Genomic DNA, 14,239 nt, shown 5'->3' on the forward strand with positions numbered 1-14,239 from the left:
CTCGAAGCAAGATGGCGTCGGAAGGTGGCCGTTCGATATGGGGCCCGGAGCAACAAGAGTTCTTGCGGCGCTGTGTGGAAGAGTTGAAGAAGGAGGTGTTGGCCCCGATGCTACAGGCGATTGAGGGGCTAAAGGAGGAGCAGAGGACCCAGGAGCTGGAGCTTCAGGTCATGAAGGCAAAGGCTGCTGAAAATGAAGATGAAATTCAGGGCCTGGTGGTGAAGACAGAGACGCACGAGGCACAGCACAAGAGGTGTGTGGAGAGGTTGGAAGTCCTGGAGAATAATTCGAGGAGGAAGAATCTAAGAGTCTTAGGTCTTCCCGAGGGCGCAGAGGGGGCGGACGTCGGGGCATATGTAAGCACGATGCTCCACTCGCTAATGGGATCGGAGGCCCCGACGGGCTCTTTGGAGGTGGAGGGAGCTTATCGAGTTATGGCGCGAAGACCAAGGGCAGGAGAAATACCTCGAGCCATAGTGGTGAGGTTCCACCGCTACAACGACAGAGAGATGGTCCTAAGATGGGCGAAGAAAACTCGGAGCTGCAGGTGGGAGAACGCGGTGATCCGCGTATACCAGGATTGGAGTGCGGAGGTGGCGAGAAGGAGGGCAAGTTTCAATCGGGCTAAGGCAGTGCTTCACAAAAAGAAGGTGAAATTTGGAATGCTGCAACCGGCAAGACTGTGGGTCACATACCAAGGGAAGCACCACTACTTTGAGACGGCAGAAGAGGCGTGGACATTCATAGTGGACGAGAAGCTGGAATAGTCTGGCGAGAGAAAGAACTTCTGGGACAAAGTGGTGGGGTGACTATGTGGGACGAGGAAGGGGGGGGGGGTGATATTTCAATTGTTAACTCTTTAATCCTGTAAATTTTCTCTCTTCCCCTCGTTTGGGGGGGGCGGGGGGAGTACGAGGAACTGTGGGCGCCGGTGGGTAGGAAAGCGGGGCTGAGTGGGAAACGCGGGCCTCGTTCCCGCGCTATGGTAATTATGGCGGGAACAGGGACGCAGGAAGGTGGGGGCCTCGCACAGTGAGAGGCCGAGGGCAAACGGGGAAGCCGAGATCAGCCAGAGTTCACTGACTTCTGGGAGCAACATGGGGGGTGTAATTACTCTAGAGGGGGATCTAGCGGAGGGGGGGGAGGGAGCTAACTGGGTTGCTGCTGCTAAGGGGAAGGGGGAGCTGTTATGGGGCGGGGTGGTCGAGGCGGGAGGGCACCGTCGGTGGGATATACGGATATACGGGTACGTGGGAACCGGGTGAGGAGCTGGGGTAAAAAAGGGGATGGCTAGTCGACAAGGGGGGGGGGGGGGGGTAAAGAGCCCCCCAACCCGGTTGATCACGTGGAACGTGAGAGGGCTGAATGGGCCGATTAAAGAAATTAAAGGCAGATGTGGTTATGTTGCAGGAGACGCACCTGAAATTGACAGATCAGGTCAGACTACGTAAAGGATGGGTGGGACAGGTGTTTCATTCGGGTTTGGATGCGAAGAATAGGGGGGTGGCTATTTTAGTGGGGAAACGGGTAGTGTTTGAGGCAAAGACCATAGTGGCGGATAGTGGGGGTAGATATGTGATGGTGAGTGGCAGACTGCAAGGGGAGGCGGTGGTTCTGGTGAACGTATACGCCCCGAACTGGGATGGTGCAAACTTCATGAGGCGTATGTTGGGGCGTATCCCAGACCTGGAGGCGGGAAAGTTGGTAATGGGGGGAGATTTCAATACAGTGCTTGATCCAGGGCTGGACCGGTTGAGGTCCAGGACCGGGAGGAGGCCGGCAGCGGCCAAGGTGCTTAAGGACTTCATGGAGCAGATGTGAGGAGTAGACCCTTGGAGATTTATCAGACCTAGGAGTAAGGAGTTCTCATTCTTCTCCCATGTTCACAAAGTATATTCACGGATAGACTTTTTTGTCCTGGGAAGGGCACTGATTCCAAAGGTGACAGGGACGGAGTACACGGCCATAGCCATCTCGGACCACGCTCCACACTGGGTAGATCTGGAGGTAGGAGAGGAAAAAGAACAGCACCCATTCTGGAGAATGGATATGGGCTTATTGGCGGATGAGGGGGTATGTCTAAGGGTGAGGGGGTGTATCGAAAGGTACTTGGAGTTTAATGACAATGGAGAGGTTCAGGTGGGAGTGGTCTGGGAGGCGTTGAAGGCGGTGGTCAGAGGGGAACTGATATCCATAAGGGCACATAAAGGGAAGCAAGAGGGTAAAGAAAGGGAGCGATTGTTGAAAGAACTTTTGAGGGTGGACAGGCAATATGCAGAGGCACCGGAGGAGGGACTGTACAGGGAAAGGCAAAGGTTACATGTGGAATTTGACCTGCTGACCACAGGTAAGGCAGAGGCACAGTGGAGGAGGGCACAGGGAGTGCAGTATGAATATGGAGAGAAGCCGAGTCGGTTACTGGCCCAACAATTGAGGAAGAGTGGAGCGGCGAGGGAGATAGGTGGGGTGAGGGATGAGGAGGGAGAGATGGAACGGGGAGCAGAGAGAGTGAATGGGGTGTTTAAGACATTCTATGAGAGGTTGTATAAGGCTCAGCCCCCGGAAGGGAAGGAGGGAATGATGCATTTCCTGGATCAGCTGTAATTCCCGAAGGTGGAGGAGCAGGAGAGGGCAGGACTGGGAGCACAGATTGATGTGGAGGAGGTGGTAAAGGGGATTGGAAGCATGCAGGCGAGGAAGGCCCCGGGACCGGATGGGTTCCCGGTGGAATTTTATAGGAAATATATGGACCTACTGGCCCCGCTTTTGACGAGAACCTTTAATGAGGCCAGGGAAAGGGGGAATTTGCTCCCGACTATGTCGGAGGCGACAATATCGTTACTTTTGAAGAAGGATAAAGACCCGATGCAGTGTGGGTCCTACAGGCCCATTTCCCTTTTGAATGTAGATGCTAAGCTCCTGGCCAAGGTAATGGCGATGAGGATAGAGGATTGTGTCCCGGGGGTGGTCCATGAGGATCAAACTGGGTTCGTTAAGGGGAGACAACTGAACACGAACATACGAGGCTGCTAGGGGTGATGATGATGCCCCCACCAGAGGGGGAGGCGGAGATAGTGGTGGCGATGGTGCCACGTGATAGCGAGGCTAGGAATAGGGAGAGAGTGCAGTTGAACACGTGGCTGCAGGAATGGTGTAGGAGGGAGGGCTTCAGGTATTTGGATAAATGACTGAAGTCAGGCTAACCGGCCTATAACTACCCATCTTCCACCTTCCTCCCTTCTTAAACAGTGGTGTTACATTAGCCACTTTCCAGTCCTCTGGGACCCTTCCTGCCTCCAGTGATTCCTGGAAGATCACCACCAATGCCTCCACAATCTCCTCAGCTATCTCTTTTAGACCCCTGGGGTGTAGTCCATCCAGTCCAGGTGATTTATCCACCTTCAGACATTTCAGTTTTCCCATCACCTTCTCTTTAGTGATGGCCACTGCACTCACCTCTGCCCCCTGGTTCTCCTGGAGCTCTGGCATCCCACTGGTGTCTTCCACCGTGAAGACTGATGCAAAGTAACTATTCAGTTCCTCTGCCATTTCTTGTTTCCTATTATTACTTCTCCAGCCACATTTTCCAGTGGTCCAATTACTATTTTTTACCTCTCGCTTACCTTTTGTATATTGAAAAAAACTCTTCCTATCTTCCTTCATATTACTAGCTAGCTTGCACTCATATTTCACCTTCTCCCCCCTTATTGCTTTTTTAGTTGTCCTCTGTTCGCTTTTAAAGGCTTCCCAATCCTCTGGCTTCCCATTAATCCTCGCCATTTTGTCTGCTTTTTCTTTAGCTTATATGCTGTCCTTGACTTCCCTCATCAGCCATGGATGCCTTGTCCTCCCCTTCGCATGTTTCTTCCTCCTTGGGATGAATTTCTGTTGTGCTTCCCGAATAACCCCCAAAAATCCTGCCATTGCTGTTCCACTGTCTTTCCTGCCCGGCTCCTTTTCCAATCAACTCTGGCCAACTCCTCCCTCATGTCTTTGTAGTTACCCTTATTTAATTGTAATACCGTTACATCTGATTGCAGCTTCTCCCTCTCAAACTGCAGGGTAAATGCTATCATATTGTGGTCACTGCTCCTTAAGGGTTCCTTCACCTTAAGTTCCCTAATCAAATCTGCCTCATTACACATCACCAAATCCAGAATTGCCTGTTCCCTAGTCGGCTCTGTCACAAGCTGCTCTGAAAAAGATACATAGATACATAGAATATACAGTGCAGAAGGAGGCCATTCGGCCCATCGAGTCTGTACCGTCCCACTGAAGAATTTAACCATTCGGTTACCAGCAGTACTTTGCGATTACTGCAACGCAGTAGAAATTGAAGTTAAAACTTCTCAGGTGCCGATAGGAATTGTTTTATTTGTCTTCTATTGATTACAATTTGAAAGTCATTTACAAGGCAATTCGTAGACAATTTGAAGCTTTTAAAAGAATCACAGACATTATCTTCTTGCTTAGACAAACAGCTCGACGATAACTTTTAAAAGGTCAAAGTCTGAAAATGAAATATGAAAAAGAGAGAGAGAGGGAGAGAGAACTAATCTAAAACTAATCTAAAACTAAACTCCAACTAAACTAAAACACCAAAAAACACACTAAATGGCGGGCTGAAACTTCTTCAATTATACCCTTTCATATCTGTCTTAAGTCATCTAATCACACCCCAATATAATCCTAATTGGTTTGGGTTAGACTCAAAAACATCTGATTTGACGGCAAGCCGTCCATCTTCAATGTGCAACATTAGTTTTAATTGTTTCATGTCTGAATACTAGTGCATGTTATGGAATACGATTCTGTGCTACTATCTTGACCAGCAAAAACTGGTCTTCTGCTGACTTAGCCGTTATCTGCATTGTGAACAATGGTGCCTTCATATTACTGTGGCGTTGCTATGGTGTAGCTCTGTCCTTGATCTGACAGCACAAGTATAGTGTCAAACTGTCTTGCAACTGTGCTGTTTTAATCTCTGATGGAATTATGCTGTTTCATGCTGTTTTTGTGTCTCTGTATGTTCAGAGATGACCTGAGGTTATAAGTGAATTTAAAATGGGTATTTAAAACTGGGGCTTAATATTTATGCTTAAACAGCTATCTTTTACCTATATTAGGTGTATTAGAAATACTTGGCTTCTACAGTTGGCCCTTTAATAAATCGAAAGATTAAGTGAGATATATCAGAATAAGATAAAAGACATCATTAATGCGATAGGATAGGTAATACACCCACTTAAGCCCTCACTTCCACCCTATCTCCATAACCCCTCCTAACCTTTTTTTTGGACACTAAGAGCAATTTATCATGACCAATCCACCTAACTGGAGGAAACCGGAGCACCCGGAGGAAACCCACGCAGACACAGGGAGAACGTGCAGACTCCGCACAGACAGTGACCCAGCGGGAAATCGAACCTGGGACCCTGGTGCTGTGAAGCCACAGTGCTATCCACGTGTGCTACCGTGCTGCCCCAAACACATCTTAGACATTCCACAAATTCCTTTTCTTGGGATCCACTACCAACCTGATTTTCCCAGTCCACCTGCATATTGAAGTCCCCCAAGATTATTGTGATAATGTCGTTTTTACATGCCTTTTCTATCTCCTGATTTATTTTCTGCTCCACATCCTACTGCTAGGGGGCCTGTACATAACTCCCAACAGGGTCTTTTTACCTTTGCGATTCCTCAATTCTACCCACAGAGATTCTATGCTTTTTGATTCTATATCGCTCCTTGCTATCGATTTAACTTCATTCCTTACCAACAATGCAACCCCGCCCCCTTTGCCCATCTGCCTGTCAACAAAGAACAAAGAAATGTACAGCACAGGAACAGGCCCTTCGGCCCTCCAAGCCCGTGCCGACCATGCTGCCCGACTAAACTACAATCTTCTACACTTCCTGGGTCCGTATCCCTCTATTCCCATCCTGTCCTTTCGATAGGACACATAACCTTGGATATTTACATCCCAGTCCTGATCCCCTTGCAGCCACGTATCTGTGATGCCCACAACATCGTACCGGCCAATTCCAATGTGCGCAACAAGCTCATTTACCTTGTTCCGTATATTGCGTGCACTTAGGTACAACATTGATCACTGTTTGCTGTGCATTGCGCAAACTCATAAATCGGCCTAAGACCATCACTTTTGCTCCTGAGACGAGCCCGGTCTACCTCAGATTACCGTGGAAGGGTGAGGTGTGCCAAAATTTGAAGAACAGCTGAAGCACATGTTTCATGCTGCTACCGTGCCTTAACAACACCAGTCCCAAACAGGATGCTACTATCAATCCAGAAAGATGTTCTGCTTATCAGTAATGTGGCGTGTGAAATTCAGTGCGGACATGGTGCCAGGTATGTAGACTGTAGGCCCCAGTGACTGGCTGATCATCTTAAACAACACATCCCTTTAGCTGTTTGTAACTGGCAAAGTACTAACTGTACCCAACCCAACAAAGTACTAACTGTACCCAACCAACCCGTGCTAGCAAATGGGGTGGGATTCTCCGTTGGCTGATGCCGAGATTGGGAAGCGCGACTGGGCGGAGAATCGGTTCCGACGCCAAACTCACAGGCACCGATTTGACACCGAATCGCAATTCTCCGTCACCTCGACAGCAGCGTCAATGCGGTCCGGAACGCACGTACCGGACAACACCATTTGCATATCATTAGCGGGCCTGACCCGATATTCTCCGCGGCCTCCGCAATTCTCCAGCTCCGATAGGCAGAGTTCCCGGTAGCGCAGTACACTTGTACACAATCATGAAACCGGCATCGTGGCTGCTGAGGGGGGTGGGGGTGGGGGGGGGGGGGGGGTGGTGTCCAACATCACTATAGTTTGCTGACAGTTGTGCCGCTGTGATGCAGCCGCATAGGATGCTTTCTATGGTGCATCTGTAAAAGTTGGTAAGAGTCAATGTGGACATGCCGAATTTCCTTAGTTTCCTGAGGAAGTATAGACGCTGTTGTGCTTTCTTGGTGGTAGCGTCGATGTGGGTGGACCAAGACAGATTTTTGGAGATGTGCACCCCTAGGAATTTGAAACTGCTAACCATCTCCACCTCGGCCCCATTGATGCTGACAGGGGTGTGTACAGTACTTTGCTTCCTGAAGTCAATGACCAGCTCTTTAGTTTTGCTGGCACTGAGGGAGAGATTGTTGTCGCTACACCACTCCACTAGGTTCTCTGGGCGGAATTCGCCCCCTCCATGCCGGGTGGGAGAATCGTCCGGGCACCGTGCGAGTCCCACCACGCCGCCCCGGCACCCGCACGCGATTCTCCCACCCCTCCCAAACCGGCGCGGCGCGAATCACGGCTGGCCGCTGGGAGAATCGCCGCTTGCCGTTGGTAATGGGCGAGCGGCAATTCGTCGGCCCGGATGGGCCGAGCGACCTGCCCAACACGACAGGTTCCCGCTGGTGCCATCCACACCTGGGGCGAAATTCTCCGGAAACGGCGTGATGTCCGCCGACTGGCGCCCAAAACGGCGCAAATCAGTCGGGCATCGCGCCGCCCCAAAGGTGCGGAATGCTCCGCATCTTTGGGGGCCGAGCCCCAACCTTAAGGGGCTAGGTCGGCGCCGGACGAATTTCCGCCCCGCCAGCTGGCGGGAAAGGCCTTTGTTGCCCCGCCAGCTGGCGCGGAAATGACATCTCCGGGCAGCGCATGCGCGGGAGCGTTAGCGGCCGCTGACGGCATTCCCGCGCTTGCGCATTGGAGGGAGTCCCTTCTGCCTCCGCCATGGTGGAGACCGTGGCGGAGGCGGAAGGGAAAGAGTGCCCCATGGCACAGGCCCGCCTGCGGATCGGTGGGCCCCGATCGCGAGCCAGGCCACCGTGGGGGCACCCCCCGGGGCCAGATCGCCCCGCGCCCCCCCCAGGACCCCGGAGCCCGCCCGCGCCGCCTTGTCCCGCCGGTAAGGTAGGTGGTTTAATTTACACCGGCGGGACAGGCATTTTAGCGGCGGTGGGGGGGGGGCGCCAACCGGCGCGGCGCGATTCCCACCCCCGCCGAATATCCGGTGGTGGAGAATTCGGCAACCGGCGGGGGCGGGATTCACGCCAGGCCACGGCGATTCTCCGACCCGGCGGGTGGTCGGAGAATCTCGCCCATGGTCCCCCGATGGGAGAATTGCGCCCCATGTCACCCGCCTGTATTCTGACTCATCGTTTTTCGAGATCCGGCCCACAATGGTCGTATCGTCAGCAAACTTGTAGATGGAGTTGGAACCAAGTTTTGCCACGCAGTCGTGTGTGTACAGGGAGTAGAGTAGGGGGCTAAGTACGAGCCTTGTGGGGCCCCGGTGTTGAAGACTATTGTGGAGGAGGTGTTGTTGTTCATTCTTACTGATTGTGGTCTGTTGGTCAGAAAATCGAGGATCCAGTTGCAGAGTGGGGAGCCAAGTCCTAGGTTTTGGAGCTTTGATATGAGTCTGGCTGGGATTCTGGTGTTGAAGGCGGAGCTGTAGTCAATCAATAGGAATCTGGGGCGTCATTCTACGACCCCCCGCCGGGTCGGAGATTCGGCGGGGGCGGGAATCTCGCCGCGCCGGTTGGCGGGCCCCCCCGCTCGATTCTCCGGCCCGGATGGGCCGAAGTCCCGCCGATAAATTGCCTGTCCCGCCGGTGTAAATTAAAGCACCTATTTACCGGCGGGACAAGGCGGCGTGGGCAGGCTCCGGGGTCCTGGGGGGGGGAGGGCGCGGGGCGATCTGACCCCGGGGGGTGCCCCCACGGTGGCCTGGCCCACGATCGGAGCCCACCGATCCGCGGGCGGGCCTGTGCCGTGGGGGCACTCTTTCCCTTCCGCCTTCGCCACGGTCTCCACCATGGTGGAGGCGGAAGAGACTCCCTCCACTGCGCATGCGCGGGAAACTGTCAGCGGCCGCTGACGCTCCCGTGCATGCGCCGCCCCGACATGTCATTTCTACGCCAGCTCGCGGGGCAACAAAGGCCGTTTCCGCCAGCTGGCGGGGCTGAAATTCCTCCGGCGTCGGCCTAGCCCCTCAATGTTGGGGCTCGGCCCCCAAAGATGCAGAGCATTCCGCACCTTTGGGGCGGCGCGATGCCCGTCTGATTGGCGCTGTTTTGGGCGCCAGTCGGCGAACATCGCGCCGTTTCGGGAGAATTTCGCCCCTGATGTAGGAATCCTTGTTTTCGAGATACTTCTTCCTTAGGAATATTCAATGACCTGCCTCCGACATTCTGGAGAAGTGAGTCCCAGAGTACCAACCCTCAGAGAAAAAGAGATATCCTCATCTCCATCTGAAATGAGAGACAGTCCTAGTTTCTACCACAAGGGAAACATGCTTTGAGCATTCACTCTGTCAAATACTCTCAGGATCTTGCATGTTTCAATCAGATCGCTTCTCAATATTCTAAAATCCAATGAACACAGTCCAATCCCGTACAAACAGATGGGATAAGCACCTCATCCCAGGGATCAGCTGAGTGAACCTGCTCTGAACTGCCTTGAATGCAATTACGTCCTTTCTTAAATAAGATCAAAACTATCCACAGTATTCCAGATGTGGTCTCACCAACGCCTTGCACAGCTGTAGCAAAACCTCCCTATTTTTATACTCCATTTCCCTAGCAATAAATTACAACGTATCATTTGCCTTTCTGATCATTTGCTGTACCTGTATCTTATTTGTGATCCATGTACCAGGACACCCAGATCCCCGTGTTTCAGAGTTTTATAGTCTTTCCCTATTTAGATGTGCAGATCCAAAGATGTGCAGGTTAGGTGGATTGGCCATGCTAAATTGCCCTTCGTGTCCAAAATTGCCCTTAGTGTTGGGTGGGGTTACTGGGTTATGGGGATAGGGTGGAGGTGTGGGCTTGGGTAGGGTGCTCTTTCCAAGAGCCGGTGCAGACTCGATGGGCCGAATGGCCTCCTTCTGCACTGTAAATTCTATGAAATCTATGGAATTTAAATAATATTTTGCTTTTCTATTCTTCCTGCCAAAGTGGACAAGTTTACATTCTCCCACAATATACTCCATCTGCCAATTTTATTTTCCCATTCACTTAACCTATCTATGGCCCTTGGCAGATTCCTTATCATCTCTTCACAATTTATCTCCCTGCCTGTCTTTGTGCTATCAGCACATTTAGCGACCATACATCTGGGCCACGATCAAACGGCCTCGTCACGCCCAACCCAGTTAACTCACGCGAGAGGCATCTCGCGGGATTTGCAATGCTCGGAACACCTCGCGAGATCTGGCGAGACGTCGCAATCTGGATCCCGCAGGATCCAGATTTGCATATTTAAGTGAGCAATTAGGGTCACTTAACTATTAGGCCCAATCAGCAATTGGGGTTACTGGGTGACGGGGATCGTGTGGAGGTCTGGGCTTAAGCAGGGTGCTCTTTCCAAGAGCCGGTGCAGACTCGATGGGCCGAATTGCTTCCTTCTGCACTGTAAATTCTATGATGTTGTGACAAATTTTCCCAAGAATCTGTGCCTGGGAGAACTTGCCATGGCATTGTTTAGTACCGGTCCACACAAGCGGCCCCTGGGGGGGGGGGGGGTCTCGCAGGCCATCCCACTACCACCCGGGCACCTTGGCACTGCCAGCCTGGCACCATGGTGGTGCCACCTGGGAACCCTGGCAGCGCCACTCAGGAACCCTGGCACAGGCAGGGTGCCAGGCTGGCAGTGCCAAGGTGCCAGGCCACCCATGCCAGGGATTGGACCCCGGGGTGCCCTGTCCTAATGAGGTGGGGTGAGGGGAGACTTGAGGATCTCCCAACAGTTAAGTTAGGGGATGCTCTAACGGAGGCCTCAGCAATTGATTCCTGTGGTGTTCTGCTTGTAACAGCTTGCCGCACCACAAATGACCCATTTATGTCTACTCCCTGATTCCTGTCAGCATAGACAGAGGGTTGGTTCGCCATGTGTGAAAGCAATTACAATGGGGAGGATTCAGAGGCTATAGCTGTAGCTACCTGAACTTAGCAATTACAGGACCATTTGAAGCCTGTGGTTAGAGTATACAAATGACTTCTGGGGCCTCCATATTCTCCACGTCTCCACTTGGCCGTCAGCCAATCAAGTGGCCAGTGTTTCTCGAGCTAATAGTGCCACTTGGAATGATGGCCACTGCTGGAACAGCAGCCGGTCCCCGATAGCGATCCTTGCTGGAGTGCGCCAATCAGTGGGGAAGTTTTCCCAGGGCCAGACTGGCAGATCCTGGCATGGGGCTGGAGGCAGGACCAGGTATAATACCAAAGGCAGTGGGTAACTGGCAATGGGCATGCGACACGCACCACGCCACCTGATTTTTATGCCACCACTGTCCCCTAGTTTGCGTCCTCCTGTAAAACTACATTAAAGGTGCTATATGAAGGCAGGCTGGAGCTGTTGTTGAATAAGATTATGCTGCCACGCGTTCTCAAGGGTGCCATAACCAGCTCTTACACTTGAAATGCATACGTACGGTAGTGGGGTGTCACCGTGGCCCAGCCTGTTGTCCGCCCAGTTCTAAGTCACATGCTTGACAATCCACTGCAGGACTTGAATCCACAACTTAGGGTGATATAACTGAAATAGTGAACTAGTGAAAAAGAAGCTCAAGAACGACGAAAACAAGCCTGCGCTTCCCAGAGTCGCCAGCTGCCAACACAGGGATTAGCCAAGGACGCACTGTGTGGGTTGACCTTCTAAATACTTGTGGTTGTTGTTGGTTATGTCGTATGCCTGATTGAATTATACGACTGTACCACCCAAGGGAACGTACACACCCAGATCAGTGCAAATCAGAAAGTCCTTTGGCAGTTGACTCGGTATTTAGTTATAGTTGCTTACCCTGGTTACATTTGTACCGTACGCCTGGTCGAATTAAGCATCGGTGCCACTCGTAGCAATGGAGAAATTCCAAATATTTGCGTTTTCTGAAGACTGTTTAGGAAGGTGGAGGGGCTGTGGCACAGTGGGCAGCATCGTTACCTCTGAGCCAGACACAATCCCACTCCAGGAGTTGATGGCCAGGTAAGGCGCGTTCATAACTCGGCCAAACAAGTTGATTATCAGCCTGAAAATCTTTCCAATATAAGAACATAAGAACTAGGAGCAGGAGTAGGCCATCTGGCCCCTCGAGCCTGCTCCACCATTCAATGAGATCATCTTTTGCGGACTCAGCTCCACTTTCCGGCCCGAACACCATAACCCTTAATCCCTTTATTCTTCAAAAAACTATCTATCTTTATCTTAAAAACATTTAATGAATATGCCTACTTGCAGGCAGTAAAAACAGGAGGATATCCTGGTCAGTTATATCGGGGCGGCATGTGGCACAGTGGTGAGCACGGCGGCCTACAACGCTGAGGACCCAGGTTCGAATCCCAGCCCTGGGTCACTGTCCACGTGGAGTTTGCACATTCTCCCTGTCTCTCCTTCCCGCAAGCACACTTTTGAGCTCTGAAATCTATGCAGAGTAAAAACCTGTAACAGAAGGGTGTATTTATTGTAATATTTGATATTTGACAAAACATTGTAGAGTCATAGATTTTACAGCTCATGAAGAGGCCCTTGGCCCATTAAGCACCCACCTACTCTAACTCCATTACTCAGCGCTTGGTCCTTAGCCTTTTATGCTGTGGTATTCCCGCCTCTACCACCCTTTCAGGCAGTGAGTCCCAGATTCCCATCACCCTCTGGGTGAAAAGGTTTTTCCTTAAATCTCCTCTAATCCTTTGCCCCCTGGTAATTGACCACTATACTAAGAAGAAACATTTCTTCCTATTTACATCCCTCATAATTTTGTTCACCTCAGTCAGGTCCCCCTTCTTTGCTGTCAGCCTAACCAGCCTCTCTGCTTAGCTGAAACTTCCAACGGGACAGTAATCCCTGCACATCTGTCAATTATTTGCAGCAAAGTTGGGTGGAATTGATTCAAAACATTTCCAAGTGTCACTTTGGGCATGTTTGGCGCAATGCTTCCCGCCGGCTTTCTGGATGAGGTCCACACCGGATTCACCCACACTTTTAGTCATTTTTTTGGGCCTTGGGGAGTTTCTCTCCGGTCCGGGCCACACCGAGGAATTTATTTCAACACTGGGAAGCTGAACTTGCCGGCGAGACGGGCAGGGATCAGGACGCCATTTTGAAAGTTTGCCCCAATCTCTAAGTGTGATTGAGGGTCCCCCACACCCCCCAGCCATGGCCAATGTCACCCCTCCTCACACACACATATAGGCGGTACCCCACACGCCCCCAAACGAGGACATCCTGCTATGGCCCCCCCCCCCCACTTTTCAGGCCTATCCACCCCACCCCTTTTGGGCCCCTCCCCTTTCATAACCGCCATTCTTCACCTACTGCCACCTTTATGAGGCCCCTCCATACCCTCCATTCAACCCGCCACCCTTCATAGCCCCTTCATCCCCTCTTTCATGTGCATGGCCCCACCCTCAGGCCCCGACCTTAGGCAGCACCACCCTGACTTCGAGGCACTGCAACCCTGGCAATGCCCCTGTCAGCCTGACAGTGCCAGTGTGGGAGTGCCAAGGTGCCAGGCTGGCAGAGCCTAGGTGCCCGGGTGTCAGAGGGAGAACCCGGGTGTCAGAGGGAGAACCCGGCTGCCACGCTGCCCTATCCCCGAAAACCCAGGGGTCTCCAATGGCCTGGGAGAGGCCCCATTTGCTGTTACGCCTGGTCCACGTTTGTGTGGACCAGTACTAAATCAAGCCCGTTGTTTCTGTCAAAATGTTAGAGGGAAAACAAGGTATCACACCATAAATTAATGTAAGGCTGATTTTTTGGGGTGTGTGTGTGGGTTATCCTGGATGCAGGGCAGACAACATGACTCACGCTTGTTCATTGAGCTGCTCATAATAAACTGGGAAGCGGATCCAATCGCAGGGATTGCTCCAATCACAACACCAGCTCTACTCAATGAAGGCCACACAGGGAAAGGAAGAGCCCAGCAACATCCCAAAATACTCACCATCAGCCAGAATAAGTGCAAAAGTGTGATAGCAGGATTGGCTGGAGGGTGTGTCTGATCCTAAGTATTGACAGTCAGAGAGATCTAGGTGTACAGGTCCACAGGTCACTGAAAGGGGCAACACAGGTGGAGAAGGTAGTCAAGAAGGCATACGGCATGCTTGCCTCCATTGGCAGGGGCACTGAGTATAAGAATTGGCAAGTCATGTTGCAGCTGTATAGAACCTTAGTTAGGCCATACTTGGAGTATAGTGTTCAATTCTGGTC

At 51.8% G+C, this 14,239-nt stretch overlaps 1 protein-coding gene across 2 annotated transcripts in view; it reads right to left on the reverse strand.

The window, feature by feature from the left end:
* The window catches only part of LOC140411054 (probable G-protein coupled receptor 139), a 104,183-nt gene that overhangs the window by 59,867 nt on the left and 30,077 nt on the right, over positions 1 to 14,239 (reverse strand). The window contains exon 1 of one of the 2 annotated variants that reach the window (XM_072500042.1): positions 12,263 to 12,336. The exons of the other annotated variant lie outside the window; for it this stretch is intronic. The gene's annotated coding sequence lies outside the window, so the exon portion shown is untranslated. Of the gene's footprint in view, positions 1 to 12,262; positions 12,337 to 14,239 lie in introns of those variants that run through there. 2 annotated transcript variants of the gene reach the window in all.

The sequence above is a fragment of the Scyliorhinus torazame genome, chromosome 4 (assembly GCF_047496885.1).
Source record: "Scyliorhinus torazame isolate Kashiwa2021f chromosome 4, sScyTor2.1, whole genome shotgun sequence".
NCBI lineage: Eukaryota > Metazoa > Chordata > Chondrichthyes > Carcharhiniformes > Scyliorhinidae > Scyliorhinus > Scyliorhinus torazame.